This window comes from Elephantulus edwardii, unplaced genomic scaffold, assembly GCF_000299155.1.
Source record: "Elephantulus edwardii isolate Elephantulus edwardi_28Jun2011 unplaced genomic scaffold, EleEdw1.0 scaffold00365, whole genome shotgun sequence".
Taxonomy (NCBI): domain Eukaryota; kingdom Metazoa; phylum Chordata; class Mammalia; order Macroscelidea; family Macroscelididae; genus Elephantulus; species Elephantulus edwardii.
In genome coordinates this window covers 584,669-597,403 of record NW_006400115.1, presented here as the reverse complement: position 1 = coordinate 597,403, position 12,735 = coordinate 584,669, and positions in this window count along the sequence as shown.

Here is a 12,735-nt window from a genome sequence, read left to right as displayed (position 1 = left end):
GAAGCACTCTGCTTCTTAAACCCTAGGCCAAAGCTGGCTTGCCTGGCACCTGGAGGCAGAGTAGTCTTTTGCATTCAAAAACTGCCACAACACCCACGCAAACAGCACCATGATTTCTCTGGCAACTGGGCCATAGCAAACCTAGGCGGAGCAAACCTGGGAGAACATGGTCGCCGTCTCTCCCCTCTTCCCCTTCTGGGCTTTTAGTACTCTGCTGCCTTAAACCCTAGGCAAAGCCTGGCTTGCCAGGCTCCTGAAGGCAGAGTAGTCCTTGACGTCAGAAAACTGCTATAACACCCGCACAAACACCACTATGCTCTCTCTGGCAACCGGGCCATAGCAACCATTGGTGGAGCAAACCTGGGAGAACATGAGTGCTGTCTATCCCCTCTTCCCTTCCGGGCTTGAAGCCTTCTGCTGCCTTAAACCCTAGTCCAAGCCTGGCTTGCCTGGCCCCAGGAGGCAGAATAGTCCTTTGCGTCCACAACACCCTGGCAAACAGCACCATGCTTTCTCTGGCAACAGAGACATAGCAACACAGGGCACAGCAAAACCTGGGAGAACATGGCCGCAGTCTCTCCCCACTTCCTCTTAGGGGCTTGAAGCCCACTGCTGCCTTAAACCCTAGGCCAAGCCTGGCTTGTCTGGTCCTGGAGGCAGAGTAGTCCTTCGCATCCAAAAACTGCCAAAAAAACCCATGGAAACAGCACCATACTCTCTCTGGCAACTGGGCCACAGCAACCTTGGGTGGAGCAAACCCAGAACATGGGTGCCATCTCTCCGATCTTCCCCTTCTGGGTTTGAAGCCCTCTGCTGACTTAAACCCTAGGCTAAGCCAGGCTTGCCTGGCTCCTGAAGGCAGAGTAGTCCTTTTCATCCGGAAACTGCCAGAACACCCACGCTAATGGTACCATTCTCTCTCTGGCAACGGGGACAAGGCAACCTGGGAGGAGCAAACCTGGGAGAACATGGCCACCGTCTCTCGCCACTTCCCATTCCTGGCTTGACATCCTCTGCTGCCTTAAACCCTAGGCCAAGCCTGACGTGCCTGGATCCTGGAGTCAGAGTACTCCTTCGCATCTGAAAACTGCCACAACACCCGGCCAAACAGCACCATGCTCTCTCTGGCAACCGGGCCACAGCAACCATGGGCGGAGCAACCCTGGGAGAACATGGGTGCCGTCTCTCCATACTACCCCTTGAGTGCTTGAAGCCCTCTGCTGCCTTAAACCCTAGTCCAAGCCTGGCTTGCTTGGCTCCTGGAGGCAGAGTATTCCTCTGCATCCGAAAACTGCCACAACACCCACGCAAAGAGCACCATGCTTTCTCTGGGAACCAAGACATAGCAACACTGGGCGGAGCAAAACCTGGGAGAACATGGCCACCATCACTCCCCACTTCCCCTTCTGGGCTTGAAGCCCACTGCTGCCTTAATCCCTAGACCTAGCCGGGCTTGCCTGGCACCTGGAGGCACAGTAGTCTTTCGCGTCCGAAAACTGACAGAACACCCGTGCAACCAGCACCATGCTCTCTCTGGCAACCGGGACATAGCACCCTTGGGAGGAGTAAACCTGGGAGAACTTGGTTGCCGTCTCTCCCCTCTTCCCCGACCGGGCTTGAAGCCCTCAGCTGCCTTAAACCCCAGGCCAAACCTGGCTTGCCTGGTACCTGGAGGCAGAGTAGTCTTTTGCATTCAAAAACTGCCACAACACCCGCAGAAACAGCACCATGCTCTCTCTGGCAACCGGGCCATAGCAAACCTATGCAGAGAAAACCTGGGAGAACATAGTCGCCCTCTCTCCCCTCTTCCCTTCCGGGCTTTTAGTACTCTGCTGCCTTAAACCTTAGGCCAAGCCTGGCTTGCCTACCTCCTGGAGGCAGAGTAGTCCTTTGGGTCCAAAAACTGCCACAACACCTGCTCCAACAGCACCATGCTCTCTCTGGCAACTGGGCCACAGTAACCTTGGGAGGAGCAAACCCGGGAGAACATGAGTGCCATCTCTCCAATCTTCCCCTTTCGGGCTTGAAGCCCTCTGCTGCCTTAAACCCCAGGCTAAGCCTAGCTTGCCTGGCACCTGGAGGCAGAGTAGTCCTTTTTATCCGAAAACTGTTAGAACACCCGTGCAAACAGCACCATTCCCTCTCTGGCAACCGGGACATGGCAACCCTGGGAGGAGCAAACCTGGGAGAACATGGCTGCCATCTCTTCCCTCTTCCTCTACCTAGCTTGAAGCCCTCTGCTGCCTTAAACCCTAGGCAAAGCCTGGCTTGCCAGGCTCCTGGAGGCAGAGTAGTCCTTCACGTCAGAAAACTGCCACAACACCCGTGCACACAACACCATGCTCTCTCTGGCAACTGGGCCATAGCAAACCTCGGAGGAGGAAAACCTGGGAGAACATGGCCAACGTCTCTCCCCTATTCACTTTCCGGGCTTAAAGTTCTCCTCTGCCTTAAACCCTAGGCTAAGCCTGGCTTGTCTGCCTCCTAGAGGCAGTGTAGTCCGTCACGTCTGGAATCTGCCAAAACAACCGCGCAAACAGCACCATGCTCTCTCTGATACTGGGCCATAGCAATGCTGGGAGGAGCAAACCTGGGAGAATATAGCTGCTGTCTCTACCCACCTCCCCGTCTGGGCTTGAAGCCCTCTGCTGCCTTAAACCCTAGACCAAGCCTGGTTTTCCTTGCTCCTGGAGGCAGAATAGTCCTACGAGTCCAAAAAGTGCCACAACACTTGAGCAAAGAGCACCAGGTTCCCTCTAGAAACTGGGTCATAGCAACCCTGGGAGGAGCAAAGCTGGGAAAACTAGGTGGTCGTCTCTCCCCTCTTCCAATTCCTGGGTAGAAGCCCTCTGCTGCCTTAAACCCTAGACCAAGTCTGGAGTGCCTGGATCCTGGAGACAGAGTAGTCCTTCGCGTCCAAAAACAGCCACAACACCCGTGAAAACAGCACCATGCTCTCTCTGGCAAATGGGCCATAGCAACTTTGGGAGGAGCAAACAAGGGAGAACACGGGTGCCATCTCTCCACACTTCCCCTTCCGTGCTTGAAGCCCTCTGTAGCCTTAAACCCTAGTATAAGCCTGGCTTGCCTGGCTCTGGAAGCACAGTATTCCTCGAAGTCCGAAAAATGGCACAGCACCCACGAAAACAGCACCATGCTTTCTCTGGCAACCAGGCCATAGCAACACTGGGCAGAGCAAAACCTGGGACAACATGGCAGATGTCGCTCCCCACTTCCCCTTCCGGGCTTGAAGCCACTGCTGCTTTAAACCCTAGGCCTAGCCGGGCTTGCCTGGCTCCTGGAGGCAGAGTAGTCCTTTACATAAGAAAAATGACACAACACCTGTACAATCAGCACCATGCTGTCTCTGGCAACCGGGCAATAGTAATGGTGGGATGAGCAAAACCTGGAAAAACATGGACGCCATCTCTACACACTTCCCCTTCTGGGCTTGAAGCCCACTCCTGCCTTAAACTCTAGACCAAGCCTGGCTTGCCTGGATTCTGGAGGCAGAGTAGTCCTTTGCTTTTGAAAACTGCCACAACACCCGCGCAAACAGCACCATGCTTTCGCGGGCTACAAGGCCAAAGCAACCCTGGAAGTAGCAAAAACTGGGAGACATGGCACCTATCTCTGCCCACTTCCCCTTCCGGTGTTGAAGCCCACTTCTGCCTTAAAGCATAGGCCAAACCTGGCTTGCCTGACTCCTGGAGGCAGAGTAGTCCTTTGCGTCCGAAAACTGCCACAGCACCCACGCAAACAGCACCGTGCACTCCTGGCAACCAGGCCATGGCAAACCTGGACGGAGCAAAACCTGGGAGAACATGGCCACTGTCTCTCCCCACTTCCCCTTCAGGGCTCAAACCCCACTACTGCCTTAAACCATATGACAAGCCTGGCTTGCCGGGCTCCTGGAGGCAGAATAGTCATACGAGTCCGAAAACTGCCACAACACCTGTGCAAAGAGCACCAGGGTCGCTCTAGAAACTGGGCCATAGCCACCCTGGGAGGAGCAAACCTTGGAAAACAGGGCGGTCATCTCTCCCCTCTTCCAATTCCTGGATAAAAGCCCTCTTCTGCCTTAAACCCTAGGCCAAGCCTGGCGTGCCTGGATCCTGGAGGAAGAGTAGTCCTTTGCATCCAAAAACTGCCACAACACCCGCGAATACAGCACCATGCTTTCTCTGGCAACAAGGCCATAGCATCCCTGGGCAAAACAAAACCTGGGAGAATATGGCAGCTGTCTCTCCCCACTTCCCCTTCCAGGCTTTGAGTCCTCTGCTGCCTTAAACCCTAGGCCAAGCCTGGCTTGCCTGGCTCCTGCAGGCAGAGTAGTCCTTCTCATCCAAAAACTGCCACAACACCCGCTACAACAGCACCATGCTCTCTCTGGCAACTAGGCCATAGCAACTTTGGGAGGAGCAAACAAGGGAGAACATGGGTGCCGTCTCTCCACACTTCCCCTTCGGTGCTTGAAGCCCTCTGCTGCCTTAAACCCTAGTCCAAGCCTGGCTTGCCTGGCTCCCGGGGGCAGAGTAGTCCTTCACGTTCGAAAACTACCACAACACCCGCACAAACAACACCACACTCTCTCTGGAAACCGGGCCACAGCATCCCTGGGAGGAGCAAACCTGGGAGAAAATGGCCGCCGTCTCACCCCTCTTTCAGTTCCTGGCTAGAAGCCCTCTGCTGCCCTAGGCCAAGCCTGGCTTGCTTGGTTCCTGGAGGCAGAGTGTCCTTCTCGTCCAAAAACTACCACAACACCCACGCGAACAGCACCATGCTCTCTCTGGCAACCGGACTATAGCAACCATGGGAGGAGCAAACATGGGAGAACAAGGCCGTGGTCTCTCCCCTCTTCCTCTTCCAGGTTTGACGCTCTCTGCAGCCTTAAAACCTAGGCCAAGCCTGTCTTGCCTGGCTCTTGGAGGCAGAGTAGTGCTTTGAGTCTAAAAACTGCCAGAACAACCGCACAAACAGCACCATGTGCTCTCTGGCAACCGGACCATAGCAACCCTGGTCTGAACAAAACTTGGGAGACCAAAGGTGCCGTCTCTCCCCTCTTCACCTTCCGGGCTTGAAGCCCTCTGCTGCTCTAAACATTAGGCCAAACCTGGCTTGCCTGGCTCCCAGAGGCAGAGTAGTGCTTCACATATGAATACTGCCACAACACCCACGCAAACAGCACCATGCTCTCTCTGGCAACCGAGCCATAGCATCTCAGTCCAGTAGCAGTGGCAAAATTTAACAGTATAGCAAGTAATAAATAAAGGATGAGGAGATAGGAACTCTTACACATTGTTGGTGGGGTTATAAAATGGTACAACCACTCTCAACAGCAGTTTGGCACTTCCTCAAAAAGCTGAACATCGAAATTCCATATGACCCAGCTATTCCACTGCTTGGAATGTGCCCCTGAGAGAATGAGGACTGAAGCACAAACATAGATCAATGTTCAAAGCACCATTATTCCCAAGCACAAGAGCATGGAAACAGCCCAAATGTCTAATCACAATTACGGATTGAGAAATTATGGAACATTCACAGGATGGAATACTCTGCAGCGTGCAGGAGCAATGATTTTGTAAATTACTGCCTAACTTTGGAGGGTCTGCTAAGTGAACTGATTCAGTCCCATAAAAACAAATACTGTATTAAGAGGATTATTATAGAAAAGTATGAGGATCCAAGGGGAGAGGCAGAGAGTAGATGGGTGAAGATGGGTGAGGGAGGCGTAAAGTGTGATGGGGGGGCTTGTTAAGTATAGGGTCACACAATTTGATGGGCGGAGGGGGAGTAAAGGAAATGAGAAAGATTCAGTGAAAAACGATGTATAGGAACTTTATAAGTAAACCAGTTGTTGGATTTTTTTTTTATGTGCCGCCAAGTCGCTTGCAATTCATAAGTGGCAACTCTGACCCCTGCTGTTTCTTATACCAACTTCATTGTCTCTGACACACCTACCACTATCAATCCATCTCATCGAGAGTCTTCCTCTCTTGTGTTGTCCCTTGCAACATGCTTAAGTTATGTCTGACAAAGCTTCAGAATCCTTGCCTCCAAAGGATTTCACCCTCTCTAGAATGAACTTGTTTGTTCCTCTAGCAGTCCATGGTATATTCAATACTCTTCTCCAGAACAACAGCTAAAATAAAAAATTTATTTAGGAAAAAGAGAGAGAGAGAAATTAAAGTCATGTAGCTAATGTCACATCACAAATAAGAGTTTTTCATTGTACATAAAAAAGTGGGTTGTTTGTTGTGTTCTGTTGTGATTTTTTTTTTTCATTTGGAAAGGTCACAAAAAAAGAAGTTTTAAACATGGGGGGGGCAAATAGGCTGTTAACCTTTAGCTCAAACCTTGTGTGAGAAAGATGTGACAGCCTGCACTTCACAGATCTACAGCCTTGGTAGCCCTGTGGGCTGTCCTACTCTGTCTTCCAGGATCACTGTGTATCTGAATTTACTTAAAGGCAGAGAGAGTTGGAGTTCTCTTTCTCTCTCTTTTTTTTAAATGAGTCAAGGCAGACTATGTGATCCTGCTTTGCTGAGTGAAGAGAGAGAAGAAACTAGGGAGCTGGGACTGGGATGGAGGGTGGAAGGAACTCCCACACAAAACAAAACCTATTTCATCAGTGAAAGCCAGGATAATGGGGTTGTAATTTTCAAGTCATGCCATAATATGTTAAATAAAAAATTAACAAACTTGAAAAAAACCCCACCAATGTATATGGACTTTGTAAGTAAACCAGTATAAAATAAAAATTTTATTTAAGAAAAAGATATCTAAAGCACTAAGGAGAATAGTAAGCAATATCCAGTAAGCAGTCTTTGGTTCCTTGATGTAAGCATAATTCTAGTAGATTTTTCCTTTTCTATCTGAAAGGCCTTAGGGCTCTAAACCAGATTTTCTTGTCTGGAATGCAACAGGACACAGAAATTTAATACAAATCAATCGGTATAGAACTCTGGGTGGCAGACATTTACAATTTCCTTGTAAAAAGTTGCAAAAAAAAAAAAACCCTTCTAAAATCAATGCCTTTCTATGGCTTCTCCAGTATTATAGTAAATCCAAATGAAAATAAAAGGAAATAAAAAAGACATGGAAAGGTTTTTCACAGCAAAAGATGTTGGGATGGCCGACAGATACATGAAGAAACGCTCAAAATCACTGGCAACAAGAGAGATGCAAATCAAAACCACAATGAGATACCATCTTACCCCAGTTGTTGTTGTTATGTGTCGTTGAGTTACCTGCTACTCATAGCAACCCTATGTACAACAGGATAGAAACTCCATTCTATCCTGTGCCAATTTTAATGTCTCTGACAGACCTACCCCCATTACCTCAGTCACTGAATCAATATCTCATCGAGAGTCTTCCTCTCTTGCACTGTCTCTCCACTCTCTCCCAAGCATGACGTCCCTCTCCAAGGACTGCTTTGCAACATACCCAGAGAGTGTCAGACAAAGCTTTAGAATCCTTGCCTCAAAGGAGCAGCTTGGTCTCACCTTCTCTAGAATGAACTTGTTTATTCTCCCAGTAGTCCATGGTATATTCAGTACTTTTCTCCAGCACATCTCAAAGGCATCAATAGCAATGGCAAAGTTTAGCGGGGCAACAAGTAATAAGTATTGAAGAGGATGTGGTATTTCCTCAGAAAGCTGAACATAGAAATTCCATATGACCCAGATATTCCACTGCTTGGAATATACCCTGAGAAAATTTGAACCGAGGCACAAATGGAGATTTGTATACCAATGTTCATAGCAGCATTATTCACCATCGCAAGAACATGGAAACACTATTGTAGAACTAGAAAGTTAACTAATAAAATGTGTATGAGGATCCAAGTGGGGGTAGAGGGGAGCAGAGGGGCTAGGGTGGGCTGGAATTGGGGTGGTAATCATAAGGTCGCACAATTTGATGGATAGAGGAAAGGATGGGTAAAGAAAATGGGAAAGATCTAGTGTGAAAATCAATGTAAATGAGCTTTGTAAGTAAGCCAGTATAAAACAAAAATTTTATTAAAAAAAAAGAAAGAAAACTTGAGAGGAGTTCACAGAGTTGCTATACCAAAAATAACTGGCTGACACAGAAGAATTTCATGAAACATGTATTATCAAGAGGCAATAGTGATGGAGGAAGTTCAAGTTGCTCTAAAGAATTGGCAAAAAATAAGGCTCTAGAAATTGATGGCATACCAATTGATGTATTTCAGCAAGCAGATGCTACCCTTGACAAGCTTACCAGGTTGTGCCAAGAAATCTACTTGGCCAACTGACTGGAAGAGATCCATAGTTATTCCCATTCCAATAAAAATGGTGACCTGACAGAGTGTGGAAATTAATGAACTAATATCACATGCATGCAAAATTCTGCTGAAAATTTTCTAAAAATGACCGGCATTTCATCAACTGAGAACCACCAGAAATACAACCTGGGTTTAGAAGAGGCCATTGCACTAGAGACAGATGGATCTTGGTCTAAAGCAAAGAGTTGTTGGGTTGTTGTTGATTGCTGTCGAGTTGAGCCCGACTAATGAACAAAAGACCTGAAGCCTTTCTATAACTATAGTTTCTCAAAGTTCATAGAGTTTCCAGAGGCATGTTGTTTAGGAAGTGGATGCCACTCCAGAATAATATTTCTCTGTTTAATTGACCATGCAAAGGCATTTGACTGTGTGGATAACAACAAATTGTGGATAACCTTGAGAAGAATGGGAATCCCAGAACACTTGATTATGCTATTGCAAAACCTATACTTGGATCAGGAAGCAGTTCTCAGAACAGAGCAGGGAAAAATTGCATGGTTCAAAATCAGGAAAGGAGTGCACCAGGAATGTGTCTTGTCCTCATGTATTTTCAATCTGTGTGTGGAACAGATCATTCGGGAAGCTGGTCTTTATGAGGAGAAATGCAGCAACAGGATTGGAGGAAGGCTCATCAACATCCTGCTATATGCAGATGATACAACCTTGCTTGCTGAAACTGAGGACCTGAAGTGTCTGCTGCAGAAGGTCAAGCACTGTAGTGTTCAATGTGGATTGAAGCTCAACATCAAGAAGACATCGAGATTCTCACCACTGGGCCAATTGGCAGCATCAGAGAGCCGAAAAATTACTAAGGTTTACCGAAGAAGAATCGATGCCTTTGAGTTGTATTCATAAGTATTGAATGTACCATGGACCACCAAGAGAACAAACAGGTCTGTCCTGGAGACGGTGAAATCAGGTTGTTCCTTGGAGGCAAGGATTTTGAAGTTTAGTCTCACATACTTTGGGCATGCTGCCAAGAGTAGTTGTTGTTATGTGCTGTCGAGTCGCCTGCGACTCATAGCAAGCCTATGTACAACAGCCCTAAACTCAGCCCTATCCTGTGCCAATCTCACCATCTCCGAGACACCTACATCCATTACCTAGTCACTGAGCCAATCCATCTCATCGAGGGTCTTCCTCTCCTCCGCTGTCCCATTGTGTGAATATAACACAGGTTATCTATCCATTCTTTTGTTGATGGTCACTTAGGTTGCTGCCATCCCTTTGCTATTGTGAACAATGCAGCAATAAACATGGATATGCATATATCTGTTTGGGTGGCAGTTCTGGTTCCTTTATGGTATATTCCCAGTAATGCAATTGCTGAGTCAAATGGTATTTCTATTTCCAACTTTTGGAGAAAGTGCCATACTGCCTTCTGGAGTGGTTGCACCACTTTACACTCCCACCAACAGTAAATAAGGGTTCCAATTTCTTCACAACCTCACCAGCATTTGTTGTTTGCTCTTCCGTTGAATTTGCAAGTGTTACTGGGGTGAGATGATATCTCATAGTTGTTTTGATTTGCATCTTTCCTAAAGCTAGGGATTTTGAACATTTCTTTATGCGTTTGTTCACTATCTGAATGTCGTCTTTGGTGAAGTGTCTCTTCATATCCTGTGCTCATTTTGCAATTGTGCTGTTTACCTTTATCTTGTTGAGGTGCTGGAGTATTCTATAAATTCTAGATGTAAGTCCCTTATCAGACATATCATTACCAAATATTTCTTCCCAGTCTGTAGCTTGCTTTCCTTTTTACCCTGTTGGAAATGTTTTTGGATGTGCATAGGGATTTAATTCTTAGAATATCGCATTGATCTATTTTATTCTCTCCTGGTTGTATGTTTTTAAGGATGCTTGGTAAGCTATTCATGTTGTGGATTAGGGCATCTGGAGATCTTCCAAGTTTTTCTCTGATGAAGTGTATAGTCCTTGATTTTACTCTTAGGTCCTTAATCCCCTTACCATACATAGGTTTGGTAGATGATATTTCTACATTCATGCTAGTATATGTAATAAATATATTCACATATACAGCAGCATCAATATATAACAAGAGGCAATGTAATGTAAACTTCTTAACCATAACCCATTACCCTAAAAGGAAGGAACTGCTGGTCTCAGAATCTCAGGACCACTGTCATTGAGAGTATCAAGGTCAATTGGCATAACATAGTCCACAACATTCTACATTCTATTTGGGCAAGGAGTGACTGGAGCCTTGCTTGCAAGCAGCCATTTAGGTGAACTACTTGTCTCTCCCTGTTCAGAACAAAGAAGGAAAAAAGTCAAAGATGCATAGAAACAATTAGTCCAAAAGACTAATGAACCATGTAAACCTCAACCTCTACAACCCTGAAACCAGAACTAGATAGTGTCTGGCCACCACTGTTGTCTTCCCTAAAAGGAATCACAGTATAAGGTCATGTTGTTGTTGTTGTTATGTGCTGTCGAGTTGCAGGTGACTCATAGCGACCCTATGAAGGAGAGTCCTCAATGCTATAAGGTCATAGAGTAGGCAAAAAATATGAACCAAAACTCAAAAGCATAAAAATGGTCCATAGTGGAACCCTGAAGATTTTGGTCCTCAGTTACTCTTTGAACCTTCAACAAAACTTGTCCCTGTGGCTCAGCTTTCAGCCAAACAGTAGAGGTCTGTAACAAGAACAATAACATCATGGAGGCACTCTCTCCTTAGAACAATGAATCACATAAAAACGACAGTATTTGTCCAAAAATAAATCTCAGAAGGCATGAGGGATAGAATTAATAGGGATGGCAATCACAGGTAGAATGTGGTTACAATATACTGCAAATAATGTTGTTGCTGTTATGTTCCATCAAGTAACCGTGTGACTCATAGTGTCTCTATGTACAACAGCTCTGAAGCCTGCCCTGTCCCGAGCCAGTCTCACTGCCTTCAACACACTTACCTCCATTGCCCTAGTTACTACATCAATCCATCTCATCCAGGATCTTCCTTTTCTTTGCTGTTCCTTCACCCTTCCGAGAATGATGTCCTTCTTCAAGGATCGGTCCCTGCTGGCCACACGCCCAAAGTATGTGAGACAGAGTGTCAAAAACCTACACTCTAAGGAGAAACTTGGTTTCACCCTCTCCAAGACAGACTTATTTTATTTCTTGGCTGTCCATGGTTATGTTCAAGATTCTTTTCAAGGACCACAACTCAAAGGCATCAATTCTTCTTCTGTAAGTCATTGTCCAGCTCTCTGATGCATAGCAAGTAATTGCAAAGACTATGGACTGGATCAGGCACGCCTTAGTTTCTATATTGACATCATTGCTTCTCAGTACTCTGGAGAGGCCCCTGACAGCAGATTTACCTAATGTAATTAGTCTTTTTATTTCTTAAAGATGGTGTCAAGAGTGTTGATTGTAGAGCCAAGCAAGCTGTAATTGCTAACAACTCCAATCTTCTCTATCTATCATGGTGCTGCCAATTGGCCCAGTGATGGGAAACTTTATCTTCTTTTTTTTTTTTTTTTTTGGCTTCTGAGGTTGTACATTTTTTTATTAGTTTGTTTATTTTTCATTTCGAAACTTTATCTTCTTCTTTTTTATTATTTTTGTGAGTGTACCGTCAAATCAGATCTGACTGGTACAGGAGGAGATTGTCCCTCCTTCCCCGGCAGAGCATCTGGTGGATTCGAACCGTGCGCCTCTGGGATTGTAGTTGCAGCTCCTTACCACTAGGCCACCAGAGCTCCCCTGAATCTTTATCTTCTTGATGTTGAGCTTCAGTCTGTATTGGAGGCTAAAGTCCTTGACCATCTGCAGCAGACACTTCATGTCCTCCTCAGTTTCTGCAAGCAAGATTGTGCTATCTCCATAATGTAGGTTGTTGATGAGTCCTCCTCCAACCCTGATGCCACATTCCTCCTCACAAAGCTCAGGCTCCTGAATGATCTGTTCTGCATATAGATTGAAAAGGTATGGAGACAGGACACATCTCTGATGCACTGCTTTCCTGATTTTTGAATCATGCAGTGTTTCCCCGTTCTGTTCTGAGGACTGTTTCCTGGTTTTGCATAAGCAAAATCAAGTGTTCTGGGATTCCCTTTCTCCTCAAGGTTAACAAATGTTTTTGTGATCCACAAATGCCTTTGTATAGTCAATGAAACACAGATAGATATTCCTCTGGTACTCTTTCTGCCAAGACCTATCTGACATTGGTGATAATGTCTCTAGTGCCACGATCTCTTCTAAACCCAACTTGTATTTCTTGTCAATGTATGGCTGTATTTGTCAATTTATGATTCCATTTGTTTTTGGATACCACTAGCATTCAAATTTATGCACCAACAACCAGAGCCAAAGAGGAGGAAATAGATGATTTCTATCAACTTTTGCAGTCAGAAATCGATAGAACATGCAACCAATATGCATTAGTGACAAGG